Source organism: Xiphophorus hellerii, chromosome 19 (genome assembly GCF_003331165.1).
Source record: "Xiphophorus hellerii strain 12219 chromosome 19, Xiphophorus_hellerii-4.1, whole genome shotgun sequence".
NCBI lineage: Eukaryota > Metazoa > Chordata > Actinopteri > Cyprinodontiformes > Poeciliidae > Xiphophorus > Xiphophorus hellerii.
In genome coordinates this window covers 6099484-6117171 of record NC_045690.1, presented here as the reverse complement: position 1 = coordinate 6117171, position 17688 = coordinate 6099484, and the positions used below count along the sequence as shown (strand labels likewise).

Below are 17688 nucleotides of genomic sequence, written 5' to 3'. Positions count from 1 at the left end.
CATCAAAAACACTCAGCAATTCAGAGCAGAAAAACATGGATGGCCATGTTAACGACTCAAATTGTCTTTGTTTTTATCACTGAGCTCATCCCAACTCCTAAATGTTCAAGTAAGATGGTTTCTGAAATGAAATACTTTGCTAAATGTATTCAGCATTTTACTTTTATTATCACACTTGCATAATTCATTGGACAAAAGTAACTTGAATAAATACAAAATCAGTTTTCATACAAGGAAAACCAAACCACCTCCTCTTGTTAAATTATGAATTAACTGTAATTACATTTCACTGATTTCCCTGATTACTTCCTGACCTGTAGAGTAAGGTGGGCGATGTGGACTTTAAGTTTTATCACAATATTTCGTGACAATAAGAACTTTCTATTACTTCTTTATTTAGTATTAAAATTCGCATGACACAGCAATTATAGTCCCACAAACACAAATATTGCTCACTATTGACAAAGTTTGCTGGACGATAAATTGCCTCAGAACTTATTGCAATAATAATATTGTTGTTTTGAAACCATTTTCAAGTAATACTATGGCAGAGTAATGCAAGTTCACCCACTGAAATGCTAATAAACTTTCATTTTTATCAATTAATATCACTTAATATCGCAACTAAAAGATGTTTTAAATTTCCAAAATAAATAAACAAAACAACAACAAATAAGATGGATACTGAAATCTCCGTAAACAAAATTTCCCTTTGCAAAAGAGGCTAGTTGAGACCAAAGCACCAGACCAAAACCTTTTGTCATCCAGTTTCTGGAAGAAAGAGACAAGAAAAACAAACAATGAAAAGCTTGTTTTAATTTATCATCTGTTTAATTGATTTATTCATTTATTTCTTATTGCGACATACTTACTCATGAGAAACAACCATTTGTAATTTGTGTCTTTAGTCACATTAAGAAGTGTGACTCGCTAAATCACACTTCTTTCAGTAAGTGCATTTAACAATGTTTTCAAATTTACTTTTATTTATTGACACCATCATTGAACACACACTGGGAATATACAGTAAAATTAATTGTACAAGACTGATAGCTTTTGTGTTAAGCAGCAGGACATGAAGCTTTTGGAGTGGCCTAGTCAAAGTTCAGACTAAAATGAGGTAATCTATTCTCAGATAATTTACTGTGGGTTAATTAAACAATTTGGCAAAGAGGAGTGGGCCTTTGAAACACATTTTTCTAAGATTTGAAACACTTAACTGTAAAAAATTAGAACCAGTTTGTCTTTTGTCCGCCTTGGTATTGACGATAATTTGACATATGCTGTTTTTCTTCTTCTTCTTCAAAGTAGGACAGTAAATCTGTTAACGTGGACGATTCCTGTGAAAGAATAAAAAAAGGTCTATTTTTGTTTATGCAGTGTGGATCAGCATCTGGATCTGAGTTTCTACCAGAATACTTTCAGAGGCTCTGACTGCGTAGGCGATGAAAGACTGACTGGGATCTTTGGAAAAAGACAAATCATATAGTGGGGGGGGAAAAAGTAGGGGAAAAAGAAACTGGCTGCAGAGCGTTGAAAATTTTGACTCAAACCTCAAGTGCTGACAATGAAAGCTAGCCAGAACAGTTGTTTGTGTTGGCGTGAGTTGCCCTGAAATTAGCCCATCTCTCTCTCGCTCTGACAGAAGTTGCTCAATGTGCTTCGCCAAATGCCAGTGTGTATAATATTTTGAAGTCTTGCCGTCTCCTCCTCCCCCACTCTGCATCTATAATTGGTGGAAAAAGTGAGGTTTTTCTCTTTTTTTTTTTTGTTCTTGTCAGGGGTCCGTCTCTTGTCGGTGGGGCGAAGGGGAGCAGCTGAATGAATGGGTGTTTAGTCTGGAAATATTTTCTCCTGGGGATGCGCCTCTACGCTCCAGGAAGTAATCCTCAGAGCACTTTCTCTGTCTGAGGGGTTAAATGGCCACAAGTAGTTTGCCGTGACCTACATTCATAAACAACGATCATAAGCGATCAGTTTCTTTGAATAAAGGGGATCTGTTATGCAAAATTCACATTTTTGTACTTCCGTTTGGGTTTCTGCTGCTCGTAAAAACAGCTCAAGCACTTAAAAAAAACCCCAACTTGGCCGTTTTTTTGGCAATAAGTTCATGTTTTTGGGTGCTGGAAAATGAGCCGTTTCAAAAACCTTCAGAATGTAACGTCACAAATCAGCAGGCACTGTTACCTAGCAACCTCAGCCAAGCCCGGCCCGTTACCTAGCAACCCAAGCAGAGCTCCAGTGTGTTTGATCAGCTGGTTTTGTCGCTGTACTTGCTTTTTCAGGAGGCTCTACTTCTGCTTTTCAAAGATGCGCAGTTAGTATAATTGCGCGTCTGTTTGCAGCCATTTTACCGTGTGATTTTCAACGTTGAGTTGGTGCAGGGACAGCAGCAGCTTATTTGGATTTAAAGTGGCAAGACGCCCAACTATACCGTTTATTTATTTACAGACACAATGTACAACATTTCATTAATCGTCATTAGCTGAAGGGGAGATGAGTAGTTCCAGGTTGTAGTGAGAAATGTTCATTTTTACCCACAGTCCGTGAACAGACTGATGTAATCAAGTATGACTTAAAAGGTTATGAATTGGTGATAAACCAGTTTCTGATAAGTGATTATTCAGATCTCACTAAAGCCAAGCAAACCAAACTGCAAACCAAGAGACGATTCATAAAACTGTTTCTCTGCCTTCATCAATAATGAGTACCAAACAGCCATATTTTTTGCCAAAAGTGCAAATATTTCCAAAATGACTCAAAATATTTCCAATGACTCGTCACGGCAAAAGAGAAGACATTTTTATTAAAAGCAGTCCTACATTTTGGGATCCCTGCCGTCATTCTGGAAGCAGCTCGAAATATGCAGAACTGACCAGAATAATTATCTTAAAATGATTTAATTAAAACGTTTAGTGTAGCCCATCCTATCCTAACCCGATCAAAGAGGCATAGCAGATAATAGGTGACCTTTAAAACTCTCTCCTAATCTTTATTTGAACTCAATGGATATTCCTGTTCATAAATCAGCTGTGAACACACCAGCTATGTTTAACATGTACTTAAAACGACGCCTGTTCGCTGTTCTGGTTGGCAGCCAGGGGTTAATGGGTCTCTGAGTGATGCTCTCCTCCTGACTCTTCTTCAGCTTCCAGTGCATCTCTCAGAGCCGGCGTGTTTATTTGAACTCTGCATGCATGTCTTTCTTTGTGCGCTGGTTCGTATTGCATTAAGTGCTTTGGTGGGAGGGAGTTTATCCAGGGTAGGCAGCGATGCCATCACTGCCATGAGTTCCTGGCAGCGTGCTTTGCTAACCTCTTCCTGCCTGGTGGGCTTTTCTCCCAGTCCTGAACTGCTCTTCTTTGGAATCACTTGGCCTCAGGGATTCTGGATCCAGGCTCCGGGATTTCGCAGAACCGCTGAATAGTTATAGCGTTTCAGAGGATTAAATAGCATCCAAGTCATTTCTTCCTGCCTTACATTACGCTGTGCAGAGAAGTCAGGCTGCACTAACGATTATGTTAGTTATCAATTATTCTATTGATTATACTGACACACACTCTTCAGATTTTTCATTTAACAACCTAAGTTTAATCTAAAACTATGTATATATTTACATAGTTTTGTTCTTTTCTCTTAAATGCAAAATGTGTAGATTTTTTGTACAGTTTTTTCATCATTACTGCTCTGAGTGTGTTGTTCTTTGAGCAAATTACCTTTTTTGTGTACATATACTCCAATTAACGATTAATCAATTACTAAATTAGTTCAAGATTACTTCAAAAATCGATTAATCGTGATCGCGATTAATCATTTAAGCCCTTGTTATAAATAGGGCCTGCGACTAACAATTATATTATTAATTATTCTACCGATTATCTTCAGATTTTTCAATTAACCACTTAAGTTTATTCTATATTAATATTAGAAATACATTTAAAATATTCTTTACAAAATGCAATAATTTATTAATTCTTTGAATGCGTGACCTATTTTTTAGGATGCATCTGCAGCTAAAAAAACATCAACATAGTGAAAAATGCTCTAGGTAATAATTAGTTGATTTGGTAACACTTTAATAACATAAAGCTACATAATTTTTTAAGTTTAATCAGTAATACTTTTATAACAAATTTATGTCAGATCATTATTTCTTGGTTAATGTGAAGTTGTCATAATGAAGACAATAATAATGTCAACTTTGTATTAAAAGTGTCATGATTTACTGAATGAATATTTATGACAACAGACTTACTCATGTTCATGACGGTGTTATGACAGTCTTATTCATAACCTGTCAAATAAAGTGTTACCTTTGATTTCTAAATAAGTTGACAATTACTTTAATAATAATCGATTAATTCATGACTAATCCGATTAATCATTTCAGAGTAGGGCTGCAACTAACAATTATTTTACTTATAGATTATTCTGACGATTAATCGAATAAAACAAAACAGGCACATTCTACAGATTTTACACTTAACCACATTTAACCACTTACTCTTATTACGGACCGTAAAGCAGGCAAGCGCTTTACGGAGTTGGAATCAGCTGAAACTAAACAAAGATTTTATTTTTTTAAATTTGAAATACAAAATGTCTCTCTTTTTTTTTTTTTTTTTTTACAGTTTTGGTTTAATTAGTACCCTGAGTGTGTTGATCTTTCAGTTAACGATTAATCAATAACTAAATTAGTTGACAATTACTTCAATAATCGATTAATCGTGATTGAATCGATTCAAGCGCAGTCGTATCATTCTTCTTTTTTTCTCTCGGATTATTAGTCAGAGAACAACCAGCAGCAGGAATCTCTAGGAATTGCCTTGAATGGGTTTTCCACATTCTCCGATCCCTGCGAGGCTCACATCCATCTGAAAGCTATGACGGGTGTGAAGGGGCCAGGGCCGGGTCAGGGGTCACCGACCAAGAGGGAGCAGGAAGTCAGAGTGCTGGGGCTGACAGAGGCAGACTGATGGCACCTCGGAGAGACGGCTCTCGTTTCGTACCGTTTCACGCTCCTTACCATATAAACACGGCTTTGATGCTGAAGTTAAGAGCTGCTAAATGAGACCCTTAGCAAGACCTCACCTGAACCTTTGTAGGGGCAGAGGTCTTTCATCTGCACTTAAACAAAAAACACCAAATAATGTCTGCAGGTTCATATGGAGCCCCCTAGGAGACGTGGTGGAAATTTTTTCCTTTCTGTTCCCTCGTATTAAATTTGCGTTTTCTCACAATACTTTCAGTTTCCAAGATGGCGCACGAATTGAGTAGTAGTAGTCATTTCATGCGCCATCTTGGAAACTGTTTCTGCTATAATATCAGGTGTTTGTATGGCTTTTATGTGTATGTTATCTCATTAATGAGATGTCTGAAGGTTTATATATTTCTCTTTTGGATACAAAACTTATGTGGAAAATGGAAAACAAGTCAATCATCTACTTCCATTCCTTCTACACTGCAAAAACACAAAATCTTACCAAGTATTTTTGGTCTAGATTCTTGTGCAGACATCTTAGTTCACATAAAATAAGACAAAACCAACTTATATGTAACTTTTCAGCAAGATATAGGAGCTTGTTTTAAGTCAATCATTCCCTGATATTGATGAAAAAGTACTTTTTTTCGCTGGCAGATTATTCCACTTATGGGAAAAATTTCTTGTTATAATTAATCTGTGTATTTTCATCAATTTTAAGGAATTATTACATAAAACAAGCTCCCATCTCTTGCTGAAAAGTTACTTATACATTAGTACACTTGAAATAAGAGAAAAGTAAGATATTTGCTCTAGAAACTAGACCAAAAATATAAAGATATATATATATATATATATTTTGCATTAGCTAAACATCAGAGCGTAGCTAATGTAGATTTTATCCTGCAAACTAAGATTAACATGTAGTCTATATGTATGTTCCTACATATACTCTGCCGGTCACTAGAACCTTGTTATTCATGTGAAGAGTTCGTACGTCCTTTACAAATCTGTTTAAACATTGATTGTTTGCGTCCTAAGCTCCTCCATGGTGTTGTAATCTTTGTGTTCACTAAGTAGTGAAGTATATCATAGTTTGCGATCGGAAGCAGCTTGCCGACATATTTTCCTTCTCCGTCTCATTCGGGTCGATCCAGACAGCAGCCATTTTGGTCATGTATCTTTTTCTCGCATGTTGGTCAAGATTGCCAACATATTTTATTTTTGTTAATCTCGCTATGCATTGTGCTGCGTTTGCCTGCTAAGATGGCGTGGATCACTTCCAGTTCAGACCTGTTTATGCAATGTATAAACGTGTACACTGTGCAGAATATTATCTCTTTTAGACATTATTTATTGTGGTTTATCACTGTTAAAAGTAGATATTATATGGTAATATGTAAATATACAGCTCTGGAAAAAAATTAAGAGACCAATTAAAATGATCAGTTTCTATGAGAAATGAGTTCAGATTTATTTAGAAACAACAAAACTAATGTTTTAACTCAGGAAGAGTTCAGAAATGAATATTTGGTGGAATAACCAGGAAGTTTTCAATGGGGTTCAGTGCAGTGGCTCTTCATTTATTCTAGAGCTGGAAATATTTAAGACAAAAGTGTCAGAGCACTCTTTTACTTTGCTGGTTGGCAGTGTGCATCAGCAGGTGGGGGAGGGGGAACTCAAAAAGAGTTGAAGTTTTTGAGAGATTTTAAAACCTTAGTATCCATTGGTACCAGTAAGCGACCCATGTCCAGTCTGGTGTTACTGGGTTCAGTCTGCAGTCGCTGAGCATCATCGACCATTTAAGTGTTTCCACTGCTTTCGTCTGAAGGGTTGACTGCAGTCCTGAGGCGCACAGATTTATCATTTGCATAGCCAAAAGAGAGTGCAGGCGCTATAAAAGTGTGGAGGCATGAGGGCGGCTATTTGACTTGCAAACCCGTCTGTGTCAACAGGATGAACCGTCTGCGTCCGCGGCGCAAGCCACCGCCTTGCACCCACTTTCTGTCAGTTTCTTCATCAGAAACTGCATCAGAAGCGCGCGGCCGTCGTCTGACTCTCCACCAGCCAACACCCAACCCATTATCCCGTCTGTCTCAGTAAACAGACCATTAACAGACCAGCCTGGTGGAGGCCACATCACTATTGTTTTCCCTCCCATAGATCTGTGCAAATATTGATTTTCTCTTGAAGCATGAGTCAAAATAAGCTCTCTCTGTAGTCGACTGGAAGCTTTTTACTTGTGGGCGAGTCATTTTTGACCTAAAGAGCGAGCGGCGAGCAGAGGGAGACTTACTGAAGGACATCTGGATTCTGGAAACCAGTAGTCACTGTAATCTGATTACTGTTTTTCAAGTAACGGGTAAAGTAAGGGATTACAAATGCAGAAAAAATGTTAGATTACTACGTTACTACGCTACAAAACGTGTAACTAAGTAATTCAGTAAGGACTTACTTTTGAAAATAAGTAATTTGATTATTTTCCTATGGAAGTAATTGGTAACTATTAACTATTTTCAACTAGAACAAATTTTGCTGGACGATAAATTGTCCTAGAAGCTATTTCGAATGAACATTAATATTGTTATTTTGAGACCATTTTAAAGTAATATAATAGTAATGGCATAGTAATGCAAAGTACAGACTCTCAAAGATTAATAAACTTTAAATTTTAATGAACACTTAACATTCGAACTGGAAAACATTTTAAATATCCAAAATAAATAAACAAAACAACGATAAGAATTGATGTTGACGTCTTTCTAAACAAAATTGTCACCAGACTGGAGACTTTTATCATCCAGTTCTTGGCAGGAAGAGAGGAAAGAAAAAAAACGATAAATCCTCCAAATGGAAATGATTGATCTTGTTTTCATTTATCGTGCGATTAATCGATGCCTCCCAGAATCAAACCCGGTGACGGGGACAGCAGGTGTCAGGGAAGACAGAGGAACACTCTCCGCCCTGCCTCCTATTTTACTTGCATCGCCATCCTGCATGCATGAGCCGCTGCCTCCAGACTATTTTAGCTCTCAGATATGTCGAGATGTTTGCACTGGAATACTATCCAGGCTTTGATTGTAAGCTTGTGGGTGTGCAGAACTATGCATACACACAGAGGCAAAGCACACCTTATACTCGGTGCGCGTCATAGCCACAAACGTAAACAGACTGGAACTCCATGCATCTCCGTTCCTGTGGGCCACCGGCCCGGTTATGTTCATGGGGATTATCTGGCTCATTTTCCCTCTTAAGTGCTGCAGAAACAAAACAAACGGCTGTCATGAGCGGCCTAGCCGTGGGGAGTGCTTAAATTGTTTAATGCATGAATGGCAGCCCTTAACTTTGCTTTAACTTTCGGTACTTTGTCCTTTACTCCTTTCCTGTTTCCCTCCCTGATTGAAAAGCTCCCTGGGTTTTCCCAGAGATGCTGCAGTAACTGATACCTGCGGGGGTGAATTCTCCTGTGGGAGCGTCGCTTTGTTCCCTGAATATTACCAACCTGTCGAGCCGCCATGCAGGTTCTGCATGGGTGTGTCTCCACAGCCACTGGCTGGCAACAGGGCGGCAACAAATGATTACCTTAGATATTGATTATTCAATCAATTAATCGGGTAAAAATCAGGGATATTCTACAGATTTTTATTTAACCTCTTAAGCTTCTTCTCTAGTAATATTAGAAATACATTTGAACAATATTGTTTAGTATTATAAATAAGAAAATAAACCTTTTATTGCAACTAATGATTATCTTAGTTATCGATTATTTGATCGATTAATCGGATAAAAATTGTAGCACATTCTACCTATTTCTTTTTTTTAATTTAACCTTATTTAAGCTTTTTCTATACTAATATTAGAAGTGAATTTTAGCAATATTTTTAGTATTATTTTATTTTTTAAAATAAGAAAATAAACATTTTATTGCAGCTATCTTGCTTGATAGTTCAAATATCTTAGTTTCGTCTTATTTCAAGTGAACAGACTGACAAGAAACTTTTCAGCAAGATATAATTGTTTTAACTAAATTATTCCTCAATATTTATGAAAAGGTTCTAGTTCCATTGGCACATTCTTTAACTTACAACATGGAAAATTTTATTGTTATAAGTGAAATAATGCCAGTGGAACCAGCACTATTTCATAAATATTAAGGAATAATTGACTTAAAACAAGCTGAAAAGTTACTTCTAGGTTAGTTGTGTTTTATTTAAGATATCTGAACCAGAAACTAAGCAAAATACTTGGTAAGATTTTGTGTTTTTACAGTGATGGTGTGTTGTTATTTCAGCAAACTGCCTTTTCTTGTCTGTTTACTCCAGCTAGCAATTAATTAATTATAACAATACATTTTATTTGTGTCTTTCTTGACACTTGTGGTCACCTTACATAGTTTATCAAAGTAATAGTCAATAATCAGTTGGGTAATCGATTAATCAAGATTAATCCGATTAATCGTTTCAGTCCGGGTTGACGTATATCCTCCTGTTGTGTGTTGACGAAGGACACTGATGTCATATTATCTCTCTCCTGCATTATTGAGTGGCAGCTCTGCCTTTCAGGAGGTCAGAGGCTTGTTTGACTCCTCTGAGACATTACAGCCAGCCTCTACTGCCCCCATCAGGCGACTCAAGGGAAGTGCAGCAGCCAGGAAGTGAACTGGATCCCTTATCTGCATTCATGCACCTCTTATTTACCCACAGTACCAACAAGCTACCTCCTTTATAGATTCCCTGTCGCTGAGATGAGAGCATTTCCAGGAGCGATAATGTCGAGTCTCGCCTTACTCTCCTGTTAACACGGCGGCCGTGTTCTCTCCTTCAGTCAGCCATGCTGGCCTGCCTCCCCGGCTCAGATTGTTAGCGGTGATGAGGAGAAACACGATAATGGAGGAGGAGATGTGATGTAAGTACGCTCTCAAGCACACTCGCAGAGAACAACTTGAGATAATCTGCTGGACAGCGGGACGAAGATCCGTCTCACACACTTCATGTCCCAGAGGAAGCAGCGTTCAGCGGAAAAGAGCGTGACCCGTGACCCGCCGCGCTGAAAGACTGCTGTTGAAGGATATAGTATACCTGTGAGAGTTATGTGTTTGGCTTGTCCACAGAAACGGTGTATGGGGGGGGGTATGTGTGGATTGCAGCTACATTTTCTCTCCTGGTAAGATTCTGCTTTTCTGGCTGACTCCGGGTATCGATACGAACAGCTCTGCCTGTGGATAAACAACCCAGAGGAGGAGATTTGCACATAGGGAGCCTAGGCCCGCATTGCTCATCCAAACAGTCAACTCGGTTTGCCGTCTCTCTCTCACAAGGCTACATTTTCTCTAGCTTAGGAAGGAGGAGCAGATGGAGTGAAACCGGAGCCGCCTCAGGAATGCAGGGGGTGTTTGTGGAGGACTGGAGAGGAGTTTAGTGGGTGCAGGAGGGGGTGTCTGAAGGGGTAGGATGGGTGATTAGGGGGTGACAGCTGAGTGCCGACCCCTCTATAATGACAAATCATCTGGCAGGTGTGTGGCTCCCTCCTCCCTGCAGCTCCTATCATTCCCAGGCCAGGAATCCTCAGTTGGTGCTGGAACGTACTGCGCTAAAGGAAGATTTCCGGGCATTTGTAGAGTCATGCTGCAGGGTTATGACTTGGCTTTTAAACAGATTCAGCATTTATCATATAGATGCTCTTCTCTGTGCCTGTCACTCACCCTCACCCTGCATTTAGGCCTTCAGCTGCTTTAATATACGTACAGTTAAAACAAGGAGTTTACATACTGGCTGAAGTGATTAATTGTGATTAATACTATCAGAAGAGGATTAGGGCCAATGAAAAAAAATCTGACTTTAATCTGAGTATTCTGCCTTTTTTATTTTTTAGAAATTATAGTCTGAATTTGGAGGGGGGAAAAGTTAGAAATCTGAGAAAAAAAATTATTTTGAGGGAAAAAAATCAACATTTTCTGAAAAAAAAATCTGAATTTTGAGGAAAAGTCTGAATGATCAAAAAAAAAAAAAAGTTAAAATTTTGGAAGAAAAATTTGAATTTTGACGAAAAAGGTTAGTTTTATTCTTTGTTTTCAGTGGCCCTAATCACCTGTCGATCGATTCAATCGTTTATTGAAACAATCCCCAACTAATCTAGCAGTCGATTAATTATTAACTGGAGTGTACAGATTCAAAAAAAGGCAACTTGCTGAAAGCACTACATACTCAGAGCAGCAATTAAACCAAAACCGTACAAAATTTAGCATTTAACACAAAATTTAGCATTTAACATAAAAACATTTAGCATTTACCATAAAAACACTTTTGTCTGTAATATGTTCTGCCCAGAACTCCTCAGGAGTTTTAGCTTCACCTGTTTCAAATTATGAATAAAAATTGTCTCTAGTTGGCACTGGGAACAGGCAGAGGAACTTTTTTCAGATTATCTGTCTCATATCAAACTGTCACAACATAGTTTCAGTTTCAGAAGTTTCATGTAAACTAATATATTTTTCAGTTTAAACTACTTTCTGTCTATCTCATGAAACCAAACTAAAGTAAAAACATATTAGAGTGGTTTTAACATAACATAAAGTGATCTGAATACTAGACTGTAATTAGCATTTTTGTGTGAATATTGTTAGTCTTTTGATTCTGTAAAGAACTTTTTGTTATTCTTCCCATAACAAAAAGCTAACCTAGCTTCTTCAAGCTTGCTTCATTGCAAAAACTTTAAGCGTAGAAACAGACAAAACCACAAGCGCTGATTCTTCAGTGAGTTTTGTTTAATCCCGATCGCTCGGACGCCTTTTCTGTGGTTCGCATTTCGATTAAGCGTCTGCTTGCTGTGCCATTACACGCTTATTTTCTTTCCATCTCAGTTTGACTTCCACAGCCATTTTTAATCTAGATCCAGCCAACACATGGGGTCTGCATTTCCGTTTCTGAAGCTCCCCTACGCATCGTCATCAGAAAACTCAAACATTTCCAGTCCCGCTGCAGCATCACTGAGCACAAATACTAAGAGTAGCCACACGTTCTCATCTGGAAGCCATGCTGAACATTTTGCCACTTATCCTTTCACTCTGAATTAGAGACGGTGCAGCGCTGCGTTTCCCAGGCAGTGGGGGAAACTTTCAGAGTCCAACCAAGAAAATCTGCTGTCGTTATTAACAGACGTGGGTAGAGTACCAAAAATGGTACTCAAGTAAGAAGTAGCACTACTTCAACATATTTGTACTTGAGTAAAAGTAAAAAGGAGCCTGTCCAAGAATTTGGTAAAAAGTCTACTCACGTACTGAGTAACTAATCAAATTATTTAATCATTTAATATTTAAAAATTACATGACCAAATGGACCAAAATATAAAGTTAAGCGGAATTTGTTTGTATTCTAAGGATCAAAATGACAATAATTCATATAAGTGACAAAAAAATTTAATCTGGCAAAATAAATGTTTCCAAATCAGTTTCTTTCAGCAACAACTTTATAATATTTTAACAGAAACTGCAGGTGTGTGTCTGTGTCTGGCGAATTTTTGATTGAAACATGTCTGTTTTCCATTCAGTGGGTAGAAAATTCAGAAAGAGTAGAAATACTTACATAATAAAATTACTCAAGTAAAAGTAGAAAGTACTTTTTACTACTTTCTTAGTAAAAATACTCCTACAGGTATTTTTCTTCTTTTAAAAAAGTAACTTAAGTAAATGTAACTGAGTAAATGTAACTAGTTACTACCTAAACTCTGGTAACTCTTTACTTTTACTTGAGTACCGTTGTGGAAACAATGTACTTACTATGCTGTACTTTTTACTTTTACTTGTGTAACATTGTTATGAAGTATGACTCAATAAATTTACATTATAATATTGTAATTACCATAAAACATCTACTTTTAACTGTGGTAAATCGCAATAAATAGTGTCTAAATAGTATTTTGGTTTTATTCTGTGGTTGATTTGCATGTTTCACACAAAAACTATGTTGTCATACAAGGAAGAGGCGTGTTTAGAGATGTTAGCTTAAAAAAAAGAAAGAAGAAACCTCCACATGAGCTGGGCCTTTCCAAATTGTTGCTGAAAATGTGTAATATAAATAAAATTACCTAATCATACCATATTCAAACCCAACTAACTGAACTACACTGTAAAAACACAAAATGTTACAAAGTATTTTTGTTTGTTTTTTTCTAGTGAAAATATCTTAGTACACTTGAAATAAAACAAGACAAACTCAGAAGTAAGTTTTCAACAAGATATAGGGGTTAATTTTAAGTCAACAATTCCTTAGTGTTGATGAAAAACTGCTAGTTATTACTGAAATAATCTGCATTTTGTGCTTAAAGTGTAAATAGGAAAAATTTTACTGATTTGGATTTAATGTTGGAAAGTGAGATTTTTTTAAACAATGTATCTAAACTTGTGTTTTCCATTGTAAATGGTGGAATTTAAAGAATTAAATGTAATTAATTCAAGCTGTTGCTGATTTCCAGAAGCAGGAAGAAATGTTTGGAGAAAAAAAAGCCACCTATTCCTCTTGCTCCCTTATCCCAGTTGCAGTCTGACGCGCACGCACACACACACACACACACGCACACACACAGAGACACACTCGCAGTCCTTCAGTTGTCTTCGTCACCTGTGCTCGTCTTTTCCAGCTCCCCCGAAGCGACATGATGGGCCGCTGCAAAGTGACCCATATTTACCCAATAATACAAAGCTTTGAAAAGACGCGTATCGGGTTGCAGCTAATGCTCCAGTGGGGCCTGGAGAGTGAAAGATGTTACCGGCCCAAACGTCTTGGATTTCAGTGCCTCGTGAACAAAAGGCAGTCCAGTCTTTGTGAGGAAAGTGAGAACCAGGGGGAGAGGTGGAGGGCAGACTGGTAGGGAAAGGTTCAGAGAGCCTGATTCACAGGGTTATATCTTTTTAATGAATGTGTTGCATCTTATTTTCTGTTTCCTGAATGCGTTTTATCACCATTTCTGACTGCAGTCGAGCAACAACAGTTTGATTTATTGTTTGGCTTCACCAACATACAGAGCTAGTTTATTGCTACGTTTCTATTCACCACAATTCAAATTGGAGTTATGAAAATAAATTAGCTTAATGGAACCATAACCAACAAAAAAAAAATCATGGTTTTCAAGAAAACGTTTTGCACTAGGATTTTCAGCCATATCTAAATTTGCATATTTCACAAATCTGCAAGGGAAACATTTTTTCGCATCACATGAGTCATGTGATCAACAAGCGGGTGTTACTACTGGCAGAAACGACAAAGAAGACGACAGGAAGTGGAAGAAGGATGATTGATCTTTAATGATTGATCATGTGAGCAAACTTATTCATGTGTTTCTTATTTATTGGAAACACAGCAATTGTGAAATTGTGATTTTTCTACATCAAGTTTTTATATTTGGAATGAAAACAAAGCGATGGAAACAGCCGTTTTAAAAATCTGAAACTTTTTGATGAAAGGATGAGGTGGCTTTTCTTCCGTGTCAATATTTGTGTAATTTTGCATGAAGCTAGTTTGTACGCAGCAGCAATGCGCTTATTTTTTAGCTAATTGCTGCTTTGCCATTGACTTTAAAATTGCACAAATTGGAATTACAAATATAAATTTGCTGAATGGAAGCAAGCCAGTTTTGAAAAAGCTCATGTGTCTTAAAAACACAATTTCTCAATTGCGTTCTATCCATTAAATAAGAAACACAAATGAAATTGGTCATTAAAGAAACTCACTGTGCCATCATCCTCCAACTACTTCCTGTGGTCTTCTTTGTCTTTTCCACCAGTAGTAAGATTTGTTTGTTGATTTCATAATTCTTGTGATGCAAAAAAAAAAGTGTTTCCAAAAATTTTATTATTAATACGCTAATTTTGATACGACTGGAAACCACCCCTCAACCCAGCGCAAAAACTGGGTTTTTCCGAAATTGACGAGTTTCCATTAATCAAATTAATTTTCGTAACTCTAATTTGTGCAATTATATGGTAATTAGAAATGTAAATAGAAACATGCCTTTTTCAGCAGAATGAGGTGGATTTTCAACTATATCGAAATTTGTGGGGGGGGGGTTTGCGCATTTTTACACCAGTCATGTGATCAACAACCGGAAGTTACTACTTGTAGATAAAGAAGACGACCGGAAGTGGTGGGATAATGGCGGCGCGACTGTCTTTTTTAAATAGCTCATCATGTTATTAAATCTTATTCACGTGTGAATTATGTTTATTCAACAATAGCGGAATATCGAAAATGTTGTAATGGAAACGCAGCTGTAGGACTCCATTTACAGGAAGATGCGGACGGAGGCGCCGAGTTAGCGGAACCGAAGCTAAACTCTGCCGTTCTGGGTGAGAGCGGGTTGGACAGGCTCGGTTTATAAAGATGATTTCACCTCGTACTCTTCGTCTGCAGCACTCTTCTTCTCCTTCACGCTCTCCTCTGGTTCTGCCTCTCCTTTGGGGCTTGCAGGTATAAAGTTACACAGAGCTCTCAGCTTTCTTGGAAGGAATGACCACATGAGTAGCTTGGGGATTAGATTAGCAGGAAGAGCAGACTTAGGCGGGCCGTAAATAGCCCACTTTTTTCACCATTAAAAAGGCCCGGTACAATATAATCAATAGATAGCACTCATCTGATGCAGGAAGCCATATGAGAAGACCTCCCTCAAGTGCTCTGAAGGACAGGCTACAGCAGTGTGGGCCTAATGAAGTTATTATTAATCACTGGGGCTGCTGTGTTGTTTCTCTAGTGGGTGATGAGAGCGCTGATCTGATTGGTATTCTGTGACTTTCTCTTTCTGGATGTGCTTTGATTTTTGGATTTATGTCACATCAGCCTAGTTTCCCAGTCTGAAACGATTCATCTGATTATTGAAATAATCTTCAGCTAAATAGTAATTGATTAATCGCTAGCTGCGCCAGCAAATTGCCTTTTTTATATCTGTATGTTCCAGCTAAGAGCATTCTGAGGTGTATATAGACACAATATAGGTGACTATAGTTTCAGTCATATATAAATGATTTTCCACCATTACTTTGGTGCCCCCAGTGGCACAGCACCCCTGTGCATGGCATGTAGTTTATAATCTCTTTTTGCACCATTACTCAAAGCAGTAATTAAGCCAAAACTGTACAATTATATTTATTTTTTTTCATTTAAGGTAAATAAAATAACTACTCAGAACTCCTCAAGTGCTGGTTTTAGCTTCACCTGGTTCGTATTCTGTGAAAAATCTCCTAATTAAGCAGTTTTTCTATCCAGTTATTAATCTGTTGATCCAACAGATCAACTCTGTACTGTATTGATGTTAAGTCAGGCAGAAAGGGCTGAGTTTTTCTGAATAATAGAATAACAGAAATACTTCCCTCTCCCTCGCTATTTTTTTTCTTAATTAAAACTTTTTACTAACCTTGTTATCTAGTTGTCATAGGGTAGGGCAAGATTTAGCACATTATAATGATAACTTAACAGCTAAAGCCAAAGGAGCAGCTTTATGCCCTCCAGCATGGAGATGGGGGTGGGATCTTGCTGCACGAGGTCTATATATGCTCTTGGGGGCCCCCTGGTGGCGTGGGGGGCCTAACAGCCAATTAACTTGCATAATGCCTCTCCTGCCCCACACACACCTCCACTCCGTCGCTCTCTGCTATCCTCCAGGCGTTGGGTTACTCTGTAAAGCAGCTTGAATGGGTCCAGGAACCAGAGTGCCGTCTGCGCTCCTCATCCTCGCATTACTTTGAAGTTTCCTCAGCTCACAGGAACCCGGGGGCCGCAAAGCCAGCCTCGTGTGAGGGCTTCGGAGCTGTCTGCCAGAGAAACGCCAGACAGGGGGATCGGATGGGGGGGCAGCATTAGGGAGAAAAGCCGACATGTTGTCTGAGTTGCTTTAGGACGTTACTTTTCCAGCTTTGTTGTAAAAAGATTGTGCAGACAGAGGATTAGACGTAGCTGAGGCAGCTGTAACCCAGGAACATGATGTGGAGATTATCAACAGCTCATCTGTTTCTCGGCTGTTTGAAGAAAGCTGGTTGTGTCTGTCGGCACTGAGAAAACGAAAGATGTAGCGGATGATAGGGTACAGATTTCTAAGTAGTCAATCTCATAATTTATTGATGAATCTGTCTGTGTGCCGGATATTTATCCCTCGGATTTGAGTCAAACCTTCATCTTAATGATTTATGTTAAACAGTTTCAAATCTGAACGCAGCAATGCTGTTTTTTTCCCTCATTCCTTTTTTATTTCTCCTTTTCTTTTTAGTTTGTCCATTCTGCATCCATGCCTCTAATTCCTGATTTATATTTGAATACTTATTTGCATTGATCATATTATTGTCAGTAGCAGGACTTTGAAATGACTGAGCTGATCACAAACAAATCTTTATCCAGAAGGCCTTTTTCTCATTAAAATGATTTTTTTCTTAATTTGAAGATGTTCTTCTGGTAAAATGTCTTTATTTCACTAATGTAGCTATAGTTTATGTAATTACACAACAACTCTCACAGAAGGAATTATTAAAATAAAAGCCACCTTTTGAAAATATTTTATTTTTTAAAGAAAAAAAGTTAAAAAAAATGTGATTAAAATTGTTAATTGGTATGGAAGAAATCGGGTTTTATTTTTAAATTATTATTTTATTATTACCAACAATATGACTGAAAAATATAAGCGTTTCATATCAGTCTATCGATTATTATTGATTAGTTTTTTTGTTTAAA

At 37.7% G+C, this 17688-nt stretch overlaps 1 protein-coding gene across 1 annotated transcript in view; it reads left to right on the top strand.

Annotated features, from left to right (window-relative positions):
• mnat1 (MNAT1 component of CDK activating kinase) overlaps positions 1-17688 on the top strand; it is a 56553-nt gene that overhangs the window by 38186 nt on the left and 679 nt on the right.